The 27832-nt window shown below is 32.2% G+C and overlaps 1 protein-coding gene across 14 annotated transcripts in view; it reads left to right on the plus strand.

Annotated features, from left to right (window-relative positions):
- The first annotated feature begins 438 nt into the window (after positions 1 to 438).
- The window catches only part of LOC118441443 (lachesin), a 280889-nt gene continuing 253495 nt past the window's right edge, over positions 439 to 27832 (plus strand). For 2 of the 14 annotated variants that reach the window (XM_085660411.1, XM_085660417.1), the window contains exons 1-2: positions 439 to 804; positions 16972 to 17114. The gene's annotated coding sequence lies outside the window, so the exon portion shown is untranslated. The other 12 variants (XM_035865826.2, XM_085660412.1, XM_035865829.2 and 9 more) reach the window with 12 other exon arrangements.

Consider the following 27832-nt stretch of genomic DNA (forward strand, 5'->3'; position numbering starts at 1 on the left):
CAACTTATCTATATATATATGTATATAGATATATGCATCTATATAAATAGAGATTAACGAAATAAAAATGATGTTTCAAAGATAAGATAAAATATAAAGTTTTGTAGAATCGTTCGTATTTCTCCCCACCCCTTTACCCCTTGATTACCTAGATAAAGTCTAGTCGACATGTTTTCTTATCAGTGTGTTATTGCATTGTAAAGGTATCGTTGCGTTTGAAAATGCGTCTAGAAAATCCTACGAGTTTCAGCTACGTGCTTTGCATCGAATACCAAAAGATATCTGCTAAGCCATTGTATTTCCTTACACGATTTTCTTACCAACGGGATAGCGAGCGACGATAACGTATGAGTTAAGGAAAACGAAACAAAAAATAAATAGATCTTATTATCAAAAGAGAATGAAGAAAATAATCTCACGATCGTTCGATCTATGAATTTAAAATTAAAAGGTAAAAGAGTGAAGTCGTTGGGATGCCATTTTGTCGGGGAACGATCCTCATACAAGTTATTGCGTCACGCGTTAGACTTCTCAAAGCCACGGGAACACACGAGATATCAAGGGGTCAAAGGCGACGAAGGTAAAGGCGACAGCTCGTTTATAGAGACTGCTTCAATCTATATTGGTCGCGGACGTGAACAGAGGTTCCGTGGATAGATAGGTCGCCAAGATGGGGTTCGGGGTGGTAGTGGTGATAGTGATGGGGGTGGGTGGTGGATGGTGGTGGAAGAAGATATAGACAGTGACACACAGGTGCTTGAGCAAACAAGATGTAAATTTGCCACGTCCTGGATCAGTCTGGAGGCAAGTAATTAGATACGTTGTTGCGAAGGATCACCTTTGAGCTCCTGTTTCGTATTAAGGCCACTGTTCCTGCCCCCTCTCCTCCCTTTTATCAGTGGATAGACGTAGCCTCAACGTGGTCAGGCAACCCTGCGTGGTTAACCTCTGCGTGACTCTAAACCTACTGGTAGGCCTACTCGTATTCACGCACCGGTCGCACATCCCATTACATGTTTAATATACTATATAAGATTCTAATGGTATAAAGAAATTTTGTTAGATTCAATGTTATTTCTATAAAAAGCGACGTCCTTTTCCTTTTATTTCTCTCAATTTTTTTCTTCTCCTTTTTCTTTTTTACGAGCACTTTATCTTCGATCTTCGAATTTCCTGAGGGTAACATCTCTGAACGTTCGAAGTTCGAATCAGTCGAGTGGTATGAACTCAATGCCGAGCTAATCGATTTGTCAGGACGGAAGCGGAAACAAGCTCCTATGTTATTAGACGCGACCTAATTCGGATTAGATAGTGCTACTCGGATTATCCGACATCGATTAATCATACGTTCATCCTAGAAGCGAAAGTTGGCGGAAACTCGCATAACCATGGTTATTTCCGGAAGTTATGACAGCTAATTAGGTAGTCATTAAATATGGTAGTTCCGTCAGTGGAAATTCAGTCTAACGGAGTATATCTACATATATATACATATATTTATCTAATGCCGTATTACCTTTAATGAAATCGAATGAAACTTTTTGGCATGACATTTATTTCGAATGAAATACTCCGTCAAAAATTTTTTTTTCTTCTTTACATTTTTTCCCAATCGAATCAATCATTCACAGTCAAATTTCATCTCGTTGGTATGGACGTTTGGTTTTCATAGCTCGAACTAGAGAAATCTCTGAAGAAAAGAGAGAGAGAGAGAGAGAGAGAGAGAGAGAGAAGAAGTGTGTATATGTGTGTGTGTGCGTGCGTGAGTGATAGATAGAAGAGTTTCAAGAGTGACACTCGTTCTCTCATTTTGTATTTGCAAGAGAAGGAAGGTACAATCTGATTCGATCTAGCGACGGAAGTCGTGCTAACAAAAGAATTCCGTTGGTTCTAGCAACATCATTCTCCCTAACGTTACCGTTTTCTACAAGAGTGTAAAATCTTTTCTTGACTCCTTATCAGCTAGAGGAGAAAGAGGACAAGAAGAAGAAGAAGAAAATGAAGAAGAAGAAGAAGAAGAAGAAGAAGAAGAAGAAGAAGAAGAAGAAGAAGAAGAAGAAGAAGATGAAGATGAAGAAGAAGAAAAAGAAAAAGGAGACGAGAACGTGGACGACAACGACAACGACAACGACAACGACAACGACAACGACAACGACAATGACAACGACAACGACGGCGAAGTAGAAGAAGAGGAGACGGTGGGAAAAAAAGCACAGTTGGTAGAAGGGTCTACAAACTCACTGGAGTACCGAGCAAAGTCCCTGAGGTAGCCTCCACTTTCAGTATTTACTACGTCCAAGGAAAAAGCGCCGGTACTTTGGAAGCTCGTGGTCGCTCCTTTGCGAAGTCTCTTCCCTCATTTCTTCCTTCCAGAATCTTGCTTCTTTTTCTTCTTTCCATATACATATGTATACGTATATCAACATGTATAGGTATGTATATATATATATGCGTACAGGGTAGTTCAGAAACAGTATTGACTGACAACCGAGCATGAAATGATTCCTTGTGAAAAAATAAATCGAAAATGTAGAGTACTGTTCTTTCGTATAATATTACGTTTACAAGAAAAAAAAAATCACAACTTTCGAAATCTCTTTGTATTTACTGTAAATTTCAACTTGACGGATCTTCTTTCACTCGTGTTTGTATGTTTACAAACACGAATGAAAGTTATTATCTGTTTCCTCTAAATTGCTACTACTATCGTGCTATAACAGTAGTGCCGTGGTGACTTATTAAAAATTGTTATTTCCATTGAAATCAAGTTAAACAAAATGTTTTTATTTTTTAACGAAATAGAAAAATAATTTCATCTTTGGTACTTGAAATAGCTGCTTTTTTTTTTTTTTTCTTTTTTTTTTTCTTTTTTTTTTTTTTAGGGTACTTTAAAAGTATTATAATTTTATAAGTGAAAGAAACAAAGTTTAGAATTTAATGTTAAATCCGAATGAAGTGATTCATAAAAAGTAAGAAAAAAGAGGATAAGGAAAGAGAAGAATGTAAATTAATTGCAAATATCTAGGGGAACAATATTATCTTTCGTCTTTTTCAGACATTTTACAGTAACTTTTAAAGTAACTTTTCAATGAAGACTAAGTTTAATATTCAAAATTTAATCGGAATGAAATATTTCGCAAAAAGGAATGTAAATTATTTCCAGATACAAGACAATTTTGTAACTAAAACGTTTATTTTTTAATTAAAAAATTTTTCAAACATTATCAAGCAATATTTTAAAGTAATACTTTCAATTGTAACAAAGTTTTAGATTTAATGTTTATAATCGAAATTAAATTATTCAAGATATATATATATATACACACACACACACACTTATATTTTTCTTGGATATTACGATTCATCTAACATTTTTTAGATATTGTCAAGTTATCCGATAAGTTGTCCGTTTGTGGCAAGTTTGTCCGTTTTCGAGCTTAATTATACTCTTAAATCGATATAAGATATTAAACTAGTACAGAAACTAGTAACAGAATAGAAATACAGATAGAGAGAGATATTCCTGAAATATCTCTCTTGCATTAACTCCATAAAACAGCCATATTGTTTTAAGTCCAAGAAAAGCTTTCTTGAATTCTATGTAAACACAATTTCTTCTCTCTTTCTGTCTGTCTCTCTCTGTCTCTCTCTCTCTCTCTCTCTCTCTCTCTCTTTCTCTCACTCTCTCTCTCTCCTCCTCTTGAATTAAAAAATAAAAACGTTTTAGATCAAACAAAACAAAACCAAAAAAAGAAAAAAAAAAAAAAGAAAAGAAAAAGTGAAAGAAAGAAAAAGGAAAGGATAAAAACTTTACTTTATATTTATTATATTACATACATTATTTCCGTTTATAAAGTCAATAGAATCAAATGAAATTGCTTCGTCGGGGCAAATAATTTTTTTTAGAAATTTGAATACAATGTCTACATATATCTGTATCGAGAAAAAGTTTTGATAGATGCACGTGACTAATCGAAACTCGACGAAATTCGAATTGTTTTCAAATTGAAAAAACACGTGCACTCGTTTAAAGTTATTCGTTAGGCTGCTCTCTCTTTCTCTCCCTCTCTCTCTCTCTCTCTCTCCCTCTCTCTTTCTCTCTCTCTCTCTCTCTCTCTCGAATGATCGAATGATCGAAAGATTGAAGAGACAAACGAATGAGATTTTTTGGTCAATGAGAGTGGAAATGAAAAAGTCTGGTGAAGTGCATGTAACGTGCAGGAAGAGTAGGAGGTTTATATCGAAGTATATCAAACAGCACGACGGTTAATATCGGATTGTGTGCGACGAAGGGATGAAGGGGAACGAACGACGGTTACAAACGTGTTTCTCGTTAAGTGAAGCAATTACCGGGACCTATCTGTTACCTTACAACGCCGTCAGCAACCACCGTAGCTCTTTAACTTGCGAAGAGATGTCTAAATCTGCGAAGCTGAGCGTTTTTCTCTCTTACTTCTTTACCTTTCTTTTTTCTTTACCTCTATTTTCGTAGTACGATAATTTGCCATTAATTTTACCTTTGGTCCAAATAAAAAAAAAAAAAAAAAAAAAAAAAAAAAAAAAAAAAAAAAAAAAAAAATCAAAGTAATTAACTTCAAACGTTATTTCTTATTTTCGTAAGAAAATAAACAGTATTAGGTATTGAGTTAATTACAGAGGCAAAGTAAAAAAAAAGAAAAAAAAAAGATGAATATGTTTTATTTCATTTATACATTTTTTTGTTGGTTTATTATTTTTTTTTTTTTTTTTTTTTTTTTTAATAAGAAAGAAATGTTGGCATTCATTTTCTATCATTTTTTTTTTTTTTTTTTAATAAATATACAACATTTTTAAGTTAATAAGAAGCATAATAAAAAGATAAATTCTCTGTTTTCTTTCCTTTTTTCTTTTTTCCTTTTTTCTTGATGATAAACAAATATTTGTACAAATCTTTCAGAATCATTTGAATAATATTTATAAAGAATTAAATTTATAAGATTTTTAAAATACACAATAGATATTTAAAGAGTACAAATGCAGATTTTCCTTTAGGAAAGATCATTCAAAATTCATTTTTTCTTTCTTCTTTTTTTTTTTTTATTTTTACAAACATTCTTAATAAACAATATCATTTAGTCATAAATTTGATAACAAACAAAGCGTATTGATAAATCAATATATATCATTCAAGAGATATTAAATAATTAAAAGATTACAATTTCTAATATTTCAAATAATTTTAATTTCATATACATATATAAAACATATTTGTTAATTTAACCGTTAAAATAATAATTACGTTTATTCAAGTATCATACCGAAATATTCACGACGAGTGAAATCTTTGATAGGAGTATCGTTGAAAGGTAGATGCGAAAAGTGTCTCTATGCTTTTTTCTTTTCGTCCTCTCAATAGGAATTTTTTTTGTTTTGTTTATTTATTTATCGTATCTCTTTCGCGAGTCGATAAATCAACATCGCGTAACGAAGAAATTGGCTCGCGCCAGATATCCAATAATTTCATATCGCATAGCCTCGTGTCAATTTTACTTTACGCAACGGTGCACGCGACGCATCGATAAACTTGTAAATAATTAACGAACGCGCCACGGTGGCATCGTTAACATCCTACCTGTTATTAGCTCTTCCTATTAGGAAGCATTGCCAATGGTCACATTGACGGACGAAACTCGTTATGGGTCAACATCGTACGCGTCATCAATATTATTGCTACGCTTTATAAAACTACGTTTTTCTTCTTTTTTTTTTCTAATTTTTCATTTTCTTTTCTTTTCTTTTCTTTCTTTCCATGTTTTTTTTTTAATTTTTTTTTTTTTTTTTTTTTTTTTTCTATAATTTTTTCCTTCGAAAACTTTATTTCACACTCTTATGAAAAATCACTTCGTGATTTTATTATTAATGTAATTTTTTTTTTTTTTTTTTTTTTAAGAGAGAGAAAGAAAGGAAGAGAGAGAGAGAGAGAGAGAGAAAGGAAAAATATTCTTTTATATGCATGATCACTTCAATCTCATCTCGTTTAGAAGAAACAGAAACAAAAGCAACAACAACAACAACAACAATAAAGGCTACAAAAACAAAAACAAGTACAACAATGATTTATTTGAAATTAGTTTTTGATTTTAGAAAGAGTATCATGTTTCGTCATAGCACCGTGAATCCTTCTATTTTGGGGGAAAACAGTGCATATGGTACGTCATTTCACTCCGGAAACATGTATGTATGTATTTTGAATGGTCACTGTGTAACTTTAATTAACGATATCGAGCATTCGTGGCCACTAGATTAAACCACGTTACCAAGCACGAGTATAAAGTAGTTTTGTTGCTGCTATTTTTTTTAATGTAGTTTTGTTTTGTTTCCTTTTTTTTTTTTTCTTTCTTTCTTTCATTTCGATTTTCCTTTTCATCAGAAAGAAAGATAGAAACGAGAAAAAGGTAAAAAAAAAAATTATAAAAGGAAAAAGGAATAAATTATATTATTGATTATTATATTTTTAATTAATATTAAAAAATTATGTACATATCACAAATGAATGAATATATATATATATATATATATATATATATATATATATATATATCCCTTTTGTCGGGATAAAGAAAGATGATCGAAAAACGATTAACCAGATAATGTTAAAAAAGTAATACCTTAAATAGTATTATATAATCAAGACATAATGGAACGTTTAAGGATTCTTTTATCCACCTGCTCTTTTACCTAGATCATATCAGCTAATTACCTCGCTGAAAATCTATTGTCCATTGTCTAGATGGGAAACTCATTAGATACTTTCCAAGGTGAATCGACTAAATTTTATCGTCTTAACGTTTTACATTAAATGTTATACGAATAGGTTTCTTAGCTGTCTCCTTAGAATTTTTATCCGATTTCTAATGTGTACTTATGTCTCAGTAATATCTAATTTTATCCTAAGCTCTCTCTCTCTCTCTCTCTCTCTCTCTCTCTCTTTCTTTCTTTTTCTTTTTATAACATATGTCTATGTATTAAGTAAAATTATTAAATTACTGTCAGATACGTTTGATATTCTATAGATAAGAATTTATAGGTGATACGATCTATGATACTATTTTTCGATAATGATTAAATTACTATAGATTCCTTTTTATGGAAACAGATTAAAAATATAAAAATAAACGTAAAAGTTAAATGCGATATTTCTCAATATTTCTATTTTTATTAAATTTTATATTAATAACTTGGAGATCGTTTCACGTTAAAAATTTATAAATATTACAAATATATTACAGATATAAAATTTATAAATATATTACAGATATGTTAGGAATAGTATGCGTATATAATATAGTTTATTTTGATAACGTTGAAAGTAGATCGTTTTTTATCGAGTAAACGAGAGAGAGAGAGAGAGAGAGAGAGAGAAGGAGAGAGAGAGAGAGAGAGAGAGAGAAGAGAGAGAGGAGGAGAGGGAGAGAGAGAGTGTACACTTAAAAGTTAAATGGGACGTTAATAACCCTTTCTCTCATCTACTTACCAAGAGTATGTCGAAATTGCATCCTTTATTCTTCGACTACTAGGTATATATACTCTTTGCTTTCGAAGATGCTGTATGTAAGATAAGCATAACGAGGAGATAGAGAGTGAGAAGAGAATTTCTAAGCTTGCGACAGAGAGATAGAGAAAGATAGAGAGAGAGAGAGAGATATATATATAGACAGAAAGAGGGAAAGAGAGAGAGAGAGCGAGAGAAAGAGAGAGTACGATAGAATGAACAAGTAGAGGATGAAGGAAGGGAACCGTCGGTAAGCCGTCGAGCAGCTTCTACCCGGGCAAAGTCAGACGAAATCCTAATTGCTCGCTACGCTAACGCGACGTTAAAATGCTTCTTGGTTATTAATACCAACGTGCAAAGGTGTTGGTGAGTTCTCATATTTGGCATTAATACCAAGTAGAGTTAGTAGTGGTAATCTCTTGCTCGCATCACAGACGAATCTCTCCCCTCCCCTTCTCCCCCCTCCCCCTTAAGCTGCCACCCCCCATCCCCAACCCAATCCTCCTCCCCATCATTTCCTCCCACATATAATAGATATATACTAGGTGATTCTGAAATAAATATTTAAGTTTTCACAACTTTTAGAAAAAATTAACTACGATTAGTTAAAGAATTAATTGTATATAATTAATTTGAAAATTTGGCAAGAATTCTTATCGATTGTCGCCATATTATTTCTTAATAAATCGATTACGATTGATAATTAATTTAATTTTTTTTTTTTTTTAACGAATTTGAATCATTTTATAATTTATAAAAATTGTCGATTTGTCTCTCTTTCTCTCTCTCTCTCTCTCTCTCTCTCTCTCTCCCGCCTTCTTGAAACACTATGTTACAAATTTATTTGAATACAGGAAAAAACACTTATCTTATTAATAATATGTATTAGATTATATACATATACACATACGTATATATATATATATATATATATAAATATAATATATTTTTATTAGAATACACATTAAAATTTTGAATCACCCAGTATATATATTTATACCGATGGCATAACCGGCATACGACGGCAGCGCTGCTTTTGTTAATTCCCTCCATTCACTGGGAGTTTCCTTATCTGTGGTAGTGCTAACGGCTGAATGATGAACGGAGAAATAGTATCTAATGCATCATAGACGAGAGAAATTACTGTTGTGTATGGGAACGTAAGTAGAGACACGTTTACTCACATATATGAGAGAAACATACGGTGGAATGTGATGATGGAAATATACTATGAGTAAGACCAATTTGAAAACTACTATACTTTGAAAATAGTATAGTAATTTTCTTTCTCTCTCCCTTTTTTTCCCCCTTTCTCTCTCTCTCTCTCTCTCTCTCTTTCCCTCTTTCTATATACATATATATATACATATATCTTTTTTAATTAGATTAGATTGATTCATGAACAAGTAATCACATTTTTACTATAATAAAGAAAAAAAAAAATATATATATATAAATTTTTTTTTATATATGTATGTATGTAATAGTAGAAATCTAATTACCAGAGAAAAATCCTAAGTAAGTGATCCATATAAGTTATTCTATCTCGATTATAATCCTTTCGTCATGTCCGAATGAAATCCATGAGTACTATATCTCTCTTCCCTCACTCCTCTCTCACTCTCTCTCTCTCTCTCTCTCTCTCTCTCTCTTTTCTATTTGTCCTTTGCCGCTCTAAGCTCACGTTGCCTTGCGCGCATCCCAGAATAGGATGCACTTCCAGGATTTAATTGCGATCCCGTGACGAAGCCTTCCCGACGTTCGTTACCTGCCTCTGTGTGTGCTCTTCTCATTCGAATTGAAAGCTCCGTCACGCACGAGCTTACACATTTGTGTCGAGTAGAGACACAGACGTCCATACCTCTGTCTCCCTTCCTCCCTCTTTTCTCTCTATCTCTCTCTCTCTCTCTCTCTCTCTCTCTCCCTCTCTGTCTCTTTATCTGCTTCTATTTCTATCTCTATCTTTGTCTCTCTCCCTCCCATTCTCTCTCTCTCTCTCTCCCTCTCTCTCTCTCTCTCTCTCTCTCTCTCTCTCTCTCTCTCTATGCCTACGCAGGAAGAGCAAGGATTACGTGTCACAAATTGGTATTACCTACCGCTGCAAATGCAGACATAGGAGACAGGTGTGCATTCGGTATTTCGAGAGAAGCGTCTCCAAGTGCTTCCAGAATATCTGATGCGACGACTAGTCGTGGAGTCTAGGTGAGTTCAGTTTCTGCGTCCTTGTCTCGTTGAGAGAAATTTCAAGGATGGACCCATTCGCATGAGAAAATTTACTTACTTTTTCAGGTAGATATAACTAATTGCACTTTACTTCTAACTTTCTTCCTTTTCTTTTTTCCTTTCGTCCTCTACGTCCTTCTTCTATATGTTTCTTTTCTTTTTTTTTGTTTTTTTGTTTTCCTTTCTTTCCCCTTTTTTCTTATTTTTCTTCTTCTTCTTTTTCCTCTTCTTCTTTTTTACTGCTCGTATCTTGGACGCATTCAACGTCCAAAGGATCTTATCATTGTTTTATTCTTCGCACAGAAGCTCGTTACATCCGCGTCGCTCACGGTAACGAACCTGCCTCCTTGATCGTGCTCTAACCGTGTTTCAAGATCGATCTTCTATCTTTTTTCTTTTCTTTTTTATTTTTTTTTTTTTTTTTTTTTTTATGATACTTTGCTCTCCCTCTCTCTCTCTCTCTCTCTCTCTCTCTCTCTATCTATCTGTCTATCTATCTATCTACCTTTCTCTTTCTCCCTCTCTATCTCTCTCTTTCACTCTTTCTCTATCTTCCTTTCTTCGATCTTCTTCGTTACGCAAGAGCTCAGCAGCAAGATCTAAGCACGAAGTAAAGTTCGTTTCCGATATCGGCGAAATATCGTTTATCATCAAAGCGAGACCTTAATCGATTTATCGAAACGTCGCGTCGTAAAATAGCGGAAGGGATTTATCGCGAGCCAACGGACACCAATGTCGTCGTCGGTGTTGTCGTCGTCGATGTTGTCGTCGGTGTTGTCCTCGTTCGAGTATAGATATAGATATAGTGAGTTATTTTTGATCGATTCATGTAAATACATTATCAAATTTGTCGACGGGATTAATCTTGAATTTAATTAATTAAACATATAAGATTATGATGGTGGACATACAATTTTTTTTTAATCATTCCTTTTTCTTACTTGTTCTTCTTCTTCTCTTTTTTCATTTTCTGTTTTTTCTTTCTTTTCTTTCCTTCAGGAAAAATTCAATTATTACTGATTCACTCTATATATATATATGTATATATGTGCGTGTATATACATATATATATATATATATATATATATATATTGATTTTCAGTAGAAGAATCTTCAGAGCAACTTAATGTCCAAACGTATCGGCCAAGATCCGATCGATAAAAGTCGCGACGAGCTAAAGTAAGCATGTTATAACGGTTGAATAGTTAATGCTTGTTTAAGTAGTTATAACACTAGTTAACAGCACGTAATACATTTCGTGCACGCTAGAACAAGTTAGATCCTCTTCCTCCAATTAAAGTTAGAAATTTCCACGAATTTCTCTCCGCAAGTTTTCTCGCTTGAACGGGGGCTAGCGGTACTACTGTGGAATAAGAGTAACGGAGAAAAAAAAATAAATAGAAAGAAAGTGCGAGCGAGAGAGAGAAAGAGAGAGAGAGAGAGAGAGAGAGAGAGAGAGAGAGAGAGAGAGAGATCCTTGTTAAGAGCAGCAGTTTTGCAATTTTTCTACACTGAAATTCTGTATCTCGCTCGCTTCTAATGCTCTGCGGATGTACTTTACTTCCGGGAACCATCTTAAAAGAGATATACACGCGATAGTTTCTCTCTCTCTCTCTCTCTTGCTCTCTGTCTGTTTGTCTGTCTTTTTATTTGTCTGTTTCTTTCTAACATCTTCAAAATTAATAAGACGTTGAAATCTTTGTCGAGCTTTAAAGAATTCTATACTACCGGAAGTATCTTGAGAAATCGCAGAATGAAAAAGATATCCCGTTTACGTATTAATAATGTTTTACATAAAATTTAGAAATTCTTTGATAAAATGATTATAATTAATTTAATGTTTACTTCGTATTTTTTGTTTTCTTCTTTTTGTTTTTTTGTTTTTTTTGTTTTTTTTCTTTTTTCTTTTTCTTTGTATAATTTATCCTATACGATAAGAAATTCATATTTCATCGATCGTTTCGTATAACAAATACTATATCATTTTGAATTGGATTAAGATCGACCGTTTAAGTGGCTATTGAATTTGAACTTTATGGGGTGTGAATTAAAGAATAGTTTTGAGATACACGTGGTTAACTCTCACGTAGATCTGAATTACCACGATTCAAGCTTCACTTGAATTTATCGCTTAGCAGGATTTATCCGCGACGGAAATAAATCCAACGTCTTATATGAGACTGCTGTTACGTGTCGAGTTATTTCGTGTTTTTCTTTTTCTAAATCTATCTCTCTCTTTCTCTTTCTTACTTTTTCCGTAACGTGACCACAATTAGAAAATATGAATTATTTAAGATTCGTACGTTTGATCTTCTTCGATCTTTTTCAAATTATTTATCTTCCTTAATAACACATCAAAGATTTAAAAATATGAATTGTATTGTAAGAAAAAGGATATCTCGATTAGTCAGTTTAGAAAAGGATAGAAATAAGATGGATTTACATAATAAATAAATATTTTTATCTTGACTTATAGATTAATAAATAAATATGAATTATTTGAAATCTATTCGTGCGTTCGATCTTCTTGTATCTTTTTCAAACATTTTTCTTTTTGTTTTTTTTGTTTTTTTTTATATTTTTTTTCTTATTATTTTCTTCTTTTTTTTTTTTGATTTTCCTTAATACCATACCAAAGATCTAAAGATATATGGATCAAACGATAAGAAAAAGATTTGTCGATTATCCTGTGCAAGAATCGTAAGAAATAAGATATAAGTAGATATATTAAACTACATATATATATATATATATATTTAGTAGATATATATATATATATATATCTACTAAAAGCTAGTAGAACGTTTCGAAGATTTTCCGATTACTTGCTTGCGTAGCATTTTCCTTGAAAAGTATGTATCAAAGTATTCGTGTGGGTTCTTTTCGTTCGATCGAGCTATAAAAAGAAATAGAGAAAGAGAGAGAGAGAGAAAGAGAGAGAGAGAGAAAGAGAGAGAGAGAGAGAGAGAGATAGACAGATAGAAAAAAGAAAAAAAAAAAGTCAGAGAAAGAAAAAGAGTGAGTGAGCTAGACAGATAGGCAAACAGAGAAAAAAAATCAGAGAGAGGGAGAGAGAGAAAGAGAGAGAGAGAGGGAAATAGAAAAAACGAGCAAATAGAAATATATGTGAAATACAAACAGTAGGTATGCGCTTGGTCGACGATTATGCGGGAGAACAAACTGAGTGATAATGGTTCCTTCAATGATGTTATGTTACTAACATTAAACTGTTTAAACCGTAAGATGTCGCACCTTCGAAGATTTCGAGACATGCAATTCCAAGTTGAACGCCTTAGGCAATACATTTTCCGCAGGATGGACGTCAAACGATCCCTAACACTCGCCTCTCTGCACGAGGTCCTTCTACAACACACCCTCATACACTTACACACTCACAGATATATTCTCTCTCTCTCTCTCTCTCTCTCTCTCTTTTTCTATCTTTTTCTTTCTCTCTTTTTGACACTCTTGAATTTGATATAAGTTCACCACAAGGTTCAAATTACCTTAGCTCGGCACGTTGTTCCTATTATTCGCCTGTGTATCGACGAATTAAATGAAAATTTCTATTCTTTCGTTCGAAATTCAAATTTGTAAAGATCTCTTTCATATGTTTTTGAAACGTATTCAACTTTCTACGTGTATTATTTTATTTTAAAGATGATATAGAAAGATACGATAAATTTTTATCGTTTGTATCGTTAATCGAATTAATCGATCGTTCGGATTAACGTACGTACGTACGTTTATTTATTCGTAAAGAAACGTGAAATTAATTATAATTTATTGACACATTAACTTTAATATTATTTTATATATGAACTTTAATATTTTCTTTTTTCTTTTTTTTTTCAATTAATTTATTATTAAAGTTAATAATTAAATGATAATGTTCAATCATTTTTAATTATAAATTTTAATAATTAAATTTAATGTGCTTTCGAACGTTTTTAATATTATTTGGATATATAATTTTCTATCGTGATAAAATCTCGACGTAATGTTCGAAGACGTCGAAAATACGTGTTTCATGATTGTTAGAAATGTAGAGAGTATATACGAGCGAGCACTTCTAACGTGAATAATTAGCCCCGAGTTTCAGAACGTACTCGCGGCTTTCTCGGGAAGAGTCCACGTGAACGTGCATCTTTAGTTAATTGGGATAATCCGGATCGAAGGCGGTTCTCTTGTCGTCGCTGTGGTCTCGAAATAACAACCGCAGATTCAAGGTATTTTGCAAAGTGGAACAACGTACATCTATTTGTTCACATTTATTACGTTAAAAAGCTTATTAACGTATTAAGCGCATCGTAAACGCGCTTAAAACTGTTAAAACCTGTTTGTATTTTTAGCATCGATTGAGTTAGAAAAAGATTATTGATAATATAACGAATGAATAAAAATTTCATCGTGATTATTTTCATTATATTGAAAATAAATTAATAAGATACGTTTTATTTGATATTCTCAGTTACACGTATGAATCTTAAGGATTTAAATTAATTATTGTATATATTTTATCAAAGATTAAATAGACAATTATTAATACAACGAATCGAGAGATTTCTATTAATATCGTATATAATAAGTATATTTCAAACTTATAACAATTGTAATAATTTTATATTATCAAACGTTCAAATATAAGCAAACTATAATTCGATTAATGATGAAGTCCAAATGACAAAAAGTTGGTTTCCTTTAAAAATTGAACAACGTTCAATATATGACGAAATATATGACAAATTATAATTTTATGACAAATAATAATAATAATAATAATAATAATAATAATGATATAAAAGATATAACATGGTTAACGTTTGACGAGAGTAATATACAAAGGAGAGGAGAGCGAGAGAGAAAGGGAATTTCAACCCCTCCACAAAAAGGTAGAAATTCGGAGGCCGAATAGTGGCGCGCCAATGCGCTCGCGCACCTTTCGCGCAGCCCTCGTAGGCGCGCGCGTGTCCGAAGCGTTCTCTCTCCCGCTTCGAGTTATATACCGGCCGGTGAGAGCAGTAGCACCGGCACCACCATCAGCACCAGGCCACTATAGAGCCTTCTTTAGCTAGCTCGCTCGTTCTCTCTCTCTCTTTTTCTCTCTCTCTCTCACTCTCTCTCTCTCTCTGTAACATAAGTTCGCTCTCACAACGTTTTACGTATTTCGGTTTTCCCGTCGTGTGATATTTCGAAAGGATCCTAAAAAGAGTATCCTTAGAAAATGTTTGTTCCGTCGCCGCGACGTGTCGTCGCGTTAAGTTAAAGGAAAAAAAAAAAGAAAAGAAAAGAAAAGAAAAGAAAAGAGAGAGAAAGGAAAGAAAGAAATAACGAAAGCACGAAGATAAACGTAAAGAAAGAGGAAAAAAAAGAGATAGAGAGAGAGAGAGAGAGAGAGAGAGAGAGAGAGGGAGAGAGAGAGAGAGAGAAAGAGAGAGAGAGAGGAAGAGAAAGAGAAAGAGATAAAAGATCGCCGAAAATCGCGAGAGAAGGTGCGACGAAAGATAAACGAAATTATTTGTGGAAAAAAATTTGTTTCTTAATCTTCCATTGTTATCAATATAATATTGTATTAATAAATCGTTATCGAGCGATTTATTTATTTTACATAAATATTTTTTTCTTCGTTCGTTTTTAATCGTGTTAAAAGTTATCGACGTTGGATTCTTTGTTTCTCTCTATTCATCTTTATCTTTCTTATTTGTTCCTTAACATCGTGTACTCTCTTCACAAACGAGAGAAGGATAGAGAGAAGTAGAGAGGGAGAGAGAGACAGAGACAGAGAGAGAGAGAGAGAGAGAGAGGATAGATAGAGAGCAAGGACTTACATATACGTACCTACATGTTACATACACGTGTAGTGTCCGTTAATTCGGTTATCATCGATCGTCTTTGGCGAGAGGATAAACGTGCCCAAGTGTCGGGCTTCTCGCGAATTGCGAACGTGTGCTACGCGATTACACAGTGACAATGTTCTTTAACAATCGTCAGGCCCGAACGTCAGAGCAAATGATATATCATCGTCATTTATAAATTCTCTTTCTCTTTTTCTCTCTATAATAATTTCCGTATGAAATTATATTTTCTTGTTATAAAAAAAAAAAAAGAAAAAAAAAAAAAGAAAGAAAGAAGAAAGAAGCAGTAAAAGAAAGAAGGATAAAAAAGATATAAAATAAAAATTAGTATCCAACTTGTCAACGAACGCGTGTCGTTAATTGATCATTTTTCAAAAAGAGGGTTGAAAGTATTCTCGGACGCAGCTGGCTTGACTTTTGAATTCTTCATTCTTGTCTGAAGACAAAGGAAAAGGTCAGATAGAGATAGAGAGAAAGAGAAAGAGATAGGATAAGAGGGTGTGTGTGTGTGTGTGTGTAAGAGAGAGAGAGAGAGAGAGAGAGAGAGAGAGAGAGAGAGAGAGAGAGAGAGAGAGAGATAGGAGAGGATATCGAGGAGGTGGAGGAGTTTAGTAGGAAAGATCCAACGGGCCATGAGTCGTCCGAGAGATTTATGAGGATCGTTGGCGTATCGTTTGGCTCCCAACGGAAATACAATATATCCGGGCCGGATTGTACCATCGAGGATCGATGACCGACGTCTACAGGCATCGAAGGATCGAATAGTTTTGACGGGCATATTTCGAGTATCCCCTGTACACCGTACGCATGATTTTGTCAATGAATAATGCGCCTGGATTTATCGTTCGTTGGCGATCGTGCTCGTTCTACGTCATCGGTGTCGATTAATTAAAAGGAGAAAGAGAAAGAAAGAGAGAAGAGTGTGTGTGTGTGAGAGAGAGAGAGAGAGAGAGAGAAAGATGAGTGCCTCTGTGAGAACTAGTAATATATTCGTTTTTCAATTATTTTTCTGTCTCTTTCTCTCTTCGTTCCTGTCTCTCTTCATTTTCTGACTATCTGTCTATCTCTCTATTACTCTGTCTTTCCGTCCCCCCCTCTCTCTCTCTCTCTCTCTCTCTCTAACTAATGCATTTAGAAGATAATGGAACAGTCGGTGTCACATTCATGTCAATGGTGTTTCTTTTTGTGTGTCGTTACAACAACAACAACAACAACAACAACAACGATAACAACGATCGACCATCAACAATAATAATAATGTCGACAACGACGACGACGACGACGACGACGACGACGACGACGACGACGACGGCGTGATCACGTGCTAAACGATCGTACGCGTGTGTCTCTGTGTGTGTGTAGTGTGTCATAAATGTTTCATAGACACCCCTCGTGGTGCGGATAATATTACGATATATACTTCGTTCGGAGAATTGGAGAATCAAAGCTGGATCTCGAGGATCTCGACGATATGTTCCCGGAAATCCAGCAACTGCCGTGAAAAAGTACGTATTAGCTTGAACTCACTCCTTCCCACCCTTCCACCCTCTTACCTTACTAACAAATCTCCCCTCTCTCTCTCTCTCTCTCTCTCTTTCTCTAACACACTGTTTCTCTTTCTGTTACTAGCTAGCAATCTTTATTTTTTCTTTTTTTATTTTTTTCTTTCTTTTTTTTTTTTTTTTTTTTTTTTCTTTTATTCCTTTTCTTTTTTGGTATTCGAACAACGCGAAAGTTATCGTATCGGGGATTTAAAGGTGAGTTCAGTATGAGAAAAAAAGATAGAGATAGAGATAGAGATAGAGATAGAGAGAGAGAGAGAGAGAGAGAGAGAGAGAGAGAGAGAGAGAGAAATAGTAGGGTAGGAATTACAGAGGATTTATACGTGTAGTTTAACGGACTTGCTTTAGGATTTGCAGTGACGAATACCTAGCACTCTAATTCCTTATGCTATCGGTACACTTCAATCATGAATATATATGCCTCGTATGAGAAAAAATCTGAGGGAACGATAAATTATGATTATCTCTTTTTTCCTTTCTTTCTATCCATCCTTCTCTCTCTCTCTCTCTCTCTCTCTCTCTCTCTCTCTCTCTGCCTGTCTTTCTCTTTTTCTCTTTTTCTCTCTCTGTCTCTGTCTCTCTATCGTTGTTTCATTTCGAGATCAAATACTACGTATTACAAGATAATTCATAAGTCACATTCGACAAAAATGCATTATTACTGTAAATAAATGTAATTTTTACAAATGTTAAGAACCATTATAGATAAAAATTTAATAGATCTATTATAGTTGAATTGAAATCGATAAAGGATTTTTTTGTTTTTTTTTTTTGCACTATTTAACGTAAATTAGTAATACATTATTCCTGTATTTTCTTTTTCTTTTTTTTTTTTTTTGTTTCTTTTTAATGTTATCATTATCATGGCTTAACGTTTAATAAATTAAATCTGTTTGGGATAATAATGCATTTATGTCAATTCTACTTACATACATATTTATGTCTCGTTCACTCTTTATTATTCTACGTTGTTTTTGTTTGATAAATTTGATTTTAAGATGTTTATAGCATTTCTTACGATTTTCATAAAAACAACATTGTACATATGTATTTCATTGAAAAGACAGTTTAAGCTGTTTCTTCGTTTAATTCAAACATCAGCAAGTGTCTTTTTCTCTCTCTCTCTCTCTCTCTCTCTCTCTCACATACACACACACACAAACACACATACACACTCATATACACTGTTTCTCGCTCCCTCTCGATGACTTCAAACGGTCCCTCGAGTGTACTCGACTCGAAGTGCTCTTTCAGTTACGAAGATATACGTTTGCCGATCGAAAAGCGTACCACGCTTTCCACCAAGTCCTCGTCTTTTCCGATAGTGTGCATGCTTGCAATCTGCTGTATACATACTTAGAAATATATATATATATATATATATATATATATATGATGATGTGTGTGTATATATATGTGTGATATATATGTATGATGTGTGTATATGTGTATAAACATATATATACTTTCTCTTTCTCTCTCTCTCTCTCTCTCTCTCTCTATATATATATATATATATATATATATATATATATATATATATATATCCAGAGAAATATGGGATTATGTTCGAAGGATTCACCTAAAGCATTAATGGAAGCTCGTTATTTCATAAAGGGGAATCCCTTAACAATAATAATTGTTCGTTGGGAAAAGTTCATTAATAATTGTTCTATTAGATATTCTCAAGATGTGGGCATTGAATCGACGGTGAGAAACGTCGAGTATCCAAGAGAGGGTCCTTTTCGTTTCACGACAAAGAGAGAGTAAGAGTGAAAGAGTGAGAGAGAGAGAGAGAGTGAGAGAGAGAGAGAGAGAGAGAGAGAGAGAGAAAAACTTATTCGCATGGAGATTTCGTCGACTTCCCTTTTCGGTTTTGTCCGAGTATACACAAAGCCAGTGGTAAGCACAACTTTTCTCGTTAAGGAACGCCGATCTGAATGAGCCCTTTTCTTCGTACCACTACTCGGCATATCCTAAAGAAACGTTCGAAACGAAAGAGTCGTCGTTTTCTCGTCCTTCTTTCTTCCTTTTCTTATCTTTTTATCTTCTCTCTCTCTCTCTCTCTCTCTCTCTCTCTCTCTCTCTCTCGTTTTCTCTCTCTTGTTCTCTTATTCTGTCTACTTTCTATCTATTTTTCTCTTCAACTCTTCTCCTTCAGCTTCTTATAGATCTTTTTGACTTTTTTTTCTTCGTTCTTTTCTGTTCTTCTTTTTTCCTTTTTTTCTTTTTTTATTTTTTCTTTTCTTTCTTTTTTTTTTTTTCCGTCTTCTATCCATTCTATCAACCAGCACCCATTTTACATCGTGACTCATCGCTGGAGGCACGCCGATAGTTAAAAAAGTTTTAATATTAGATAAACGAGGCAGACCAAGCACGATTATCTTCTTGCCGAAGTGCCATTTTTCTTTCTTATTTTTCTTCTATTCTAACTTCCTTCTTTCTTTCTTTCTTTCCTTCTTTCTTTCTTTCTATCTTTCCTCCTTTCCTCCTTTCCTTCCTTCCTTTCTTTCTTTCTTTCTTATTCCTCTTATTTTTTTTTTTTCTTTTTTTTTTCTTTTTTTATTTTTCTTTCTTACTCGTAACAACGACTATGAGAAAGAACGATAAGGTATAAAATGAAAGCATTAAAATTTTATGCGCGATTTCCTTTAGTCTATATAGTTTTCTGCAATAATATTTAATAACAATGGTTCTCGCTCGATTGGCGATGAAAATTTATAGAGTTTCGAGTTGAGTTAACAAGGATGAGCGTCGGAGTTATATATGGTGAATAATTATAATTTGTTAGTATTAATTGTTAAATAGTTGTTGTTAATCATGTTTGATATTGGATACTTCGAAAATTTGATCATTTGGTGCGATAGTTTATATGAAAATATGAAATAGAGAGAGAGATAGAGAGTGAGGCAGAAGCAGAGAGAGAAAGAGAAAGAGAGACAGAGATAGAGAGAGAGAGTGATATGTAGATACATACAAATATTAATTAAGTAAATAGATAAAATGAATAGAGGAAATGATTAGAATTCAGAATGTACACACATATATATATATATATATATATATATATATATACATATTTATTTATTTTCTTTAATAAAAATACGAATATAAGAATAGAAAGTAATTTCAATGACTTAAGTTGTAATCATTTGTCTTATCACACGATATATATCTGCGTTAATAAAAATGAAAAGAAAAAACAAAAATAAGTATGATACATTATGTCGAAAAAATCCTTTTGGTGGAGTTGGCCATTGAACGGATTTGTTCGATTGTTATCAACTCGAAAAATGGCGAAGTCCATTGCAAATAACGAAGAAAAGGAAATTTTTATAGTAGGATGTCATGCAGTGTGTAGACCAAAATGATGCTTTCAAAAAACTATATCTACGTGTATATCATACCATCAAGAAAATAATACGTCTCTTAAGGTTACAACAGATTCGTGTCCCGTTCACTCGCAAAAGTACGCTCTCGTACGGCCATTGAAATTGTCAGAATAACCTGAGTGAAAGCGCAAAAAGCATGAAGGCGAGATGTGCTTTAGAACTGTCTCTCTCTCTCTCTCTCTCTCTCTCTTTCTTATGAACTTAAAGCCGAACAATCGAAGCATGTTTTAAGTATTTTCGAAAATTCAATTGAAATTGTTTTCAGCATCGAAAGTTTCTGAAAAATCCATTACACTTATGACAATTAAAAATTTGTTCTTTTTCTTTCTTTTTTTTCATTTTTTCTTTTCTCCTCTAGAAAATCAGTATTATGAAATATTGTTATCTACTTATCAATCAGATACAATTTTCTTTATAATTGATATAAGCCGTAATTGATATTAATTCTTCTCATGTTCCTTGAAAATTTGATCAAACGATGAAATAATTATTCATTCATTGTATCGAATATTATATCGATTACTCGATTACAATTTCTTTTTTCTTTTAATTGCTAATGAATTTTCATTGACATTTCTCGAGATTCTTTTACTTCACATTAGGTATATTAAAAAAAAAAAAAAAAAAAAAAAAAAAAATAATAATGGTATCATAGATATAAATTATAATAATACTCGAATGTAATATAATATATCAAAAGGGCAATGTCCCAAAAAAACTATCTGTATATTTCGGAGATCATGTTACCTTATATTCCGATAAGATGTTTAGTAAGAGTCTCAAGAGTAGTACTAGCGGAGTGAAAAAGATATCGGAGTCGATTGAAAGTTTTCGACGCGAGAAAAGTCCCGTCTGTGTTCGACGAATGTCCGTTTCGGTGCTCGCTGGAAATGGAGGGTACAACACGGAATAAATCCGCTCCGATAAAATTGAAGTACCCACCCACTCACCCTATCAGCAACCCCTTCTCAACATCCTTGATGTGCCTCGTACAAAACTCGTTAACCTCCACGAGCATTTCCGCGTTTATCGACTACCACGATATTCTGGGCTGTTCCACCACTTACTTGGGCGCCATTTTTAAACGTTATTTCTCTTCTTTCTAACTAATCCATTATCTTTACGTATAGTTGTAACGGGGGGAGGGCGAGGAGCCGGGGATATTTTCATTGTCAAAATATTACACATTTTTACAATGACTTTTACTTATTTTTCTTTTTTCTCTCTCTTTTCTTTTTGTTTTTTTTTTTTTTAAACTTCAATAACGTCTAATCTATTCGTCGATGAATAATACTTTCTTAATTACTTATAGTACTTTCAATTTGTAATTTTCGTAATTTTCTATACGATATAATATACTTTTTAAATTAAATGAGAAACGATCGATTTATTTTTCCAGTTCATTTCACTAACGAAATCGTTTTACGAACGAAAGTATCATCAAAAAAGAAGAAAAAAGAAAAAAAAAAAATATATATATATATATATGTATAAAAATATTCGAGAAAACGTATTGTTAGAAATATAATATTATTTCAACGAGGTTACGTGAAAAAGTTGATTTAAAAACAAAAAGAGAAGACAAATGTTTTTGTGAAAGGATTAGAAAATCGTTATAACCTTTTTTTTTTGTTTCTACCAAACGATTCGTTTGCAAAATTCGGCTACAAATTAAACCGTTATATATATATATATAAAGAGAGAGAGAGAGAGAGAGAGAGAGAGAAAGAGAGAGAGAGGATGTCGACGCGATCGCGCGACAAAACGCCGGTAATTACATTCCGGAAGTGAGGAGGTCGAAAAGCGGCGTGGTATGCGTCCACGGCACCGTTTTGCGCCTCGAATAATTGCTGACACGCGATCCATGCTATAGCAATAGGTAGCTACCCATGCGCAGCTCGTGTTTAAGCTGGTTCGTGTGGCCGATTGGACAGGAGCTCGTCACTTCCTCCCTCTCTTTTCTTCTCTTTCTATCCTTTCGTTCCTATCACTCCTGTCTCTTTTGTCGTTCGAGTAATCTCATCAGGTAACATCCTTCTCATTCACTCTCTCTCTCTCTCTTATTATATCTATTACTAAGCATTTACATGCACTCAGACAAACACATAAACATACACGTATACAAACACACGTACATACACAATTACACGCAGATAGAGAGATAGATAGAACGAAAGAGAGAGAGAGAGAGAGAAAGAGAGAGTTGTAATTGAAAATTCGATATTCCTCTTAAGTGGCATTTAAAATAGAAAACGTGCTAAAACGAGTAGTTGCATGTAACTAAGATGTTATATGTTTGATAGGTAAATTATAGATATGTTAAACGTGTGTTTGTCATTTATATATATGTATATATATATATATATATATATATATATATATATATATATACATATATAAATTACTTTATGTGCACTTATATATATGCATATATAGAAATGATTCTGAATATTGTCATTATAATATAAGAAAAAGTATGAAAATAATATAACAAAGTAATTTTCAAATAATTTTGTCTGTTCTAAGGAAGATAATTAATTATTAATAATAAATTAAAATTAATTATTTATAACATTTATTGAATCACATTGATTAAAATCGTTGAATTAATTCGTTCAAAATAAATTCCATTCTAAAGTATATAATTATACAGAAATATATATATATATATATATATATATATATAATTTGGACATAAAGGTAGATAATTTTAAGATGACATTTAATTACGTTAAATAGAAATTTAATTGACTTTTGATTTGATTGTTGGTAACGATGATGATTTTTTCGTCATTTGTAGGAAATGTTTAATTATTATTGTTGAAGGCGTTAACGCGTAAAAATATAACATGACATTTAACGTTTGTCCACGTTTTTAACCATCATCACTATAGAGACTGTAATATCTTTTTCTTTAGATTTACCCGGGGCTTCATCCCTTCTCCTCTATGTTTCTTCATCGCCTGTCTTCTTCCTCGGTTCGCTTTTATGACGATGGATAATAAAAGTAATACCGGTCGTAAAGAGAAAGGCGTTGAACTATATCGGATCAGTCTCGGGATAGCATTTTCTACCTTTTCGGAAGCTTTTACGATTACCAGATGTCCTGTATTCACTCGTTTAAGAAGACGATAGACAATACATTTAGTTTGATTTTTATTATTTTTTTTTTTCGTTCGATTTTCGTTCGCTGATAAATCGATCGATCTTTTTTTATCCTAAAATTTGATCTTCCATACGAGTCTGATAAGTTAATTGTATATTTTTCATGTGAAATATTTTGATGATGGGCAACCACAAAGTCATCTCTGTCAGTCATTCATCGAAATGATCCAAGTTGCTAATTATAATTACGATTGAACATTATTAATTGCGGTATAATTATCAAGTAATATCGTAGATAGCTAATTTCCTATAAATACGTATATATGTATATATGTACACATGTATATTATTTAGAATTACCATCAAACGGGATAGTTTGGTATTGAACATTCTATTAAATTAAAATGAATAGAAAATGTTTTGATTACTTGTTTATCTTGGTAAAATTTTTTTTAATCGTATCTTCTTTATAAATCGTGAACTGTCCCTTTTCTTTTTTTCTTTCCCCCTTTTTCTTTTTCTTTCTCTTTTTATTATTATTATTATTATTATTTTTTTTTTAAATACGCTATACCAATAGAAATTTGGATTAAAGCGATCAGAAAAAAACACCCGGACGTTTATTATTTATCTTTCTAATATTAGCCCTTAATCAGAAAATTTTACGATACTTTTTTTTTTAGCATCCAGTAAGCACAAATACCAACATATTATAATATTATAATAACTATGTCCATGGACAAGATAGTGGTAGGAAAATATCGAAATGGTGACCCTACTACGGTGACACAATTTGTACGAGGCAACGTTAAAAGCATACCACTGTAGAAGGTCTAATCACAGCGAATGTATTCACGTCTGGACGGATACATTAATGGATGATAAAGTTAAAAATCGATGATAGACGATACGTCACGTTGAAAAGGAAATGCAATAACCTCGACGAATATGATTATTTACTGACGTGTAGATATACATGAGTCGTTGAAATGTAATGTGTGCGAGTGAGAAGAGAGATAGAGGAGAGGTGGAAATAGGTATATATATATATATATTTCCATATTGTGTAAAACATAAATGCATATATGGGTACATACCTGTACATATATTTAGTAAAGTTGAGTAACATTTGCAGAAGGTAAAGCATTATTCGTTATCATCAAAGTTATTTTAATCGTAGAATAGCGACGATGGACGACGTGTGATAGATCGACGGGAAATGCGTTATCGGTGCATTTCGTCAGGATGAAAATGAATTAAAGTGCCGATCTTTGGCGACATGCCTCGATATATCGGACGGCTCCGTGGCGCCAACCGGTTAAATTTCCTTCTAATTCGATCCACCAGTGAAAAATAACATTGCACGGGAAAATGGAAATGATCCTTTGCGTACGTGCTTGATATCGGTATGTCGTGTATTTATGTATCGTACACTTGTATTTTGTAATACATATTCCTATATACATATATATATACATACATACATAAAATGTTACAAATTGTTTTCATCGAAATCGATTAAAATCGTCGACTGTAAATTTGTTCTTTTGATATTGTATACTTCTGATGTGATCGTTGAGCAAAAAAAAATGGGTGGGGAGGGAAGGAGGAAAGAAAATAACGAATATTCATGGAATATTTTGTTATTGAGAAAAATTCAATCGAATGCAAGTTTAAGTAATATGTTATATTATAACAATTCCATTTATAAGATGAGATAGTAACTTGAATATCTTCGTTTTATTTAAAGATATATTTGAGCCGTTTATTTTGAAAGTGATCTAACTCCATTTGTCAATTTTTTTCCGGTTGCCATAATTACATGTACAACTTTATGTTACTTATCAGTAAAGCATATCAAAAATGTTTTGAATCGCATAAATTATGTTTTCGAAGTGTTTTAAAGATATGTAAAATAAATTAAGTATTGTTTTTTTTCAATTTGAAGCATCTTAAATTATGTTGAATGGACTTGGGCACCTTCAAATTTTATAATGAATCTAATTGTTAATTTTGAAAGTGGCCTAACTCCATTCTTGATAAGAAAATGCATATTATTCACTTAATAATTGCCACTATTTTAATAGGAACTATAAATTTAACACCCTTAGATACACTTAAGTAGTATGATTCATTAGTATCCTATACGTATATTTTTAAATTCATTGAAACGCAAATCCTATCTCGATTTGAAGATAAATGGACTTAGGCCACTTTTAAAATAAACGGCTCATTTATGTGTAGAAACTTCGTTTACAAAAGTCGTATGGTATTATAGAAAAAAAGGGATGTGCATATATTATAGTAGTGATAATTTTGTTGTAAATGGATACTTAAAGGACATATAAAAATCAACCGTGTAATTTCTCGTAAATGAAATCATATTTTTATACCCAACATTTGATTGATGTAATTTGACATTCTATATGAAAAAGTATTAAGCCTTGTATTAATATATTGAAAAATTATTACTTTAAGAGATATCTTAATTCAGATATTACTAAGAAATCATGCAGATTTGAATGTGTAAGTAATAATATATAAGAGTAATAATAAGATAATGACGATTTCTTAGCTTCAAAGTTAGCGTTATAATTAAAGCTTGTTTATTAATTGTTTATTAATTTATGTAATTTTATAAATCACTCGCAATAATATGCGAATTCTTTTCTTTTCTTTTTTCTTTTTTTTTTGCTTTTTCTTTTTTTTTTTGTACCGAAATAAGATAAATTTTGTTCGGAAGAATTTGTTTATGAAAATTGTTTATAACAAATTGTTTATTGATTATATATTTATTTATGTTATTTTATACATCAGTCACAACCGGATGTGATATTTTCTTTCTTTTTTTCCGACAATATAAAATGAATTTAATTGATAAGGATTTTGTTTATAAGAAATTGTTAATTAATTATTAACAATATGTTGAAAACAAAAAAATAAAAGAAATAAAACTCTGAACTTTAAAATCATAGTTGATTCAAGTCTTTACAGCTTTTAGTTCCAGAGATATTCCAATTTAAACGGAATACGTTTACGTTGGTCCATTGACCTATATAATTTCATTCAAAATGGTTTATAACATACTAACCTATATAAATATCGTAAATTTATGGTGGTTTAATATTACTGCTATTATTATTACTACGAACAGCTGTACTATATAAATTATGAATGGAAATCTTTCGAAAACGATATCTTCGGAACGAAAAGTCGTAAAGACATGAAAGCAGCATCATTTTCAAATATATTTTATTCTTTATTTATTTAAATATTGTAATAAAATCGATTTAGTTAATAATTTTGGAAATTAAATTATTTCTTTTCTTTCGTAATGACGACATATATATAATGAAATCATTGAAATTTTTATTATAATCATATAAATTTTTTTTTTCTTCATTTAAAATAAAAAATAAAAGATTTATTAATGGTCGAATAATATAAAATTGTAAGATCAAAATGTCAAGAATTTTCTTTCGTAATAAGGACATAATTGTGAAATATATTTTATGCTAATAATTTTTTGACATACATGGGTTAATACTTTTTTATAGAAAAGTTTTTTATAAGAAAATATTTTAAAATTAAGTTGGATCGATTAATATAATCAAAAACATAATTTCATTTGAAAAAAAATATGTCCTTTCATCCTTTCATGTACAACAAAATTATTATTACTATAATATGTTTCCCCGCTTCTATTCCCTTTGTACCGTACGATTTTTGTAAATAAAATTTCTCCAAATCTATACAAGAAGAAGAAAGATATACAAGGTAATCAAAATTATTGTCCCACCCTATATATAACTTATATATGCATATTTAATATTCAATGATATTGAACATGTCAAATGATCGTTATCGAACTTGATAAAATTTATTATCAAAAATTGTTACGAAAGATAATTTCAATGAAAATAATTCGTAAAACTTAAAATGAATCTCACAATCGATATATTTTACGTAAATACATATATTCTTGTTTTCTCAATATTGGATACGTTTTTTCGTGTAAGGTTTGTGACGTTTTATATTGTTTTACGACATTTACAAAGGGCAAAAGATTGAGAAAAAATGGTAGAGTTCAGAGAGTTATGAGAAGTAAGAGTAAAGTGAGTTAGAAAAGGTTTTGACGATATCGATGCGCCAGCCGATTTTTGG

Source organism: Vespa mandarinia, chromosome 11, assembly GCF_050613455.1.
Source record: "Vespa mandarinia isolate Hongniang chromosome 11, ASM5061345v1, whole genome shotgun sequence".
Classification (NCBI taxonomy): domain Eukaryota; kingdom Metazoa; phylum Arthropoda; class Insecta; order Hymenoptera; family Vespidae; genus Vespa; species Vespa mandarinia.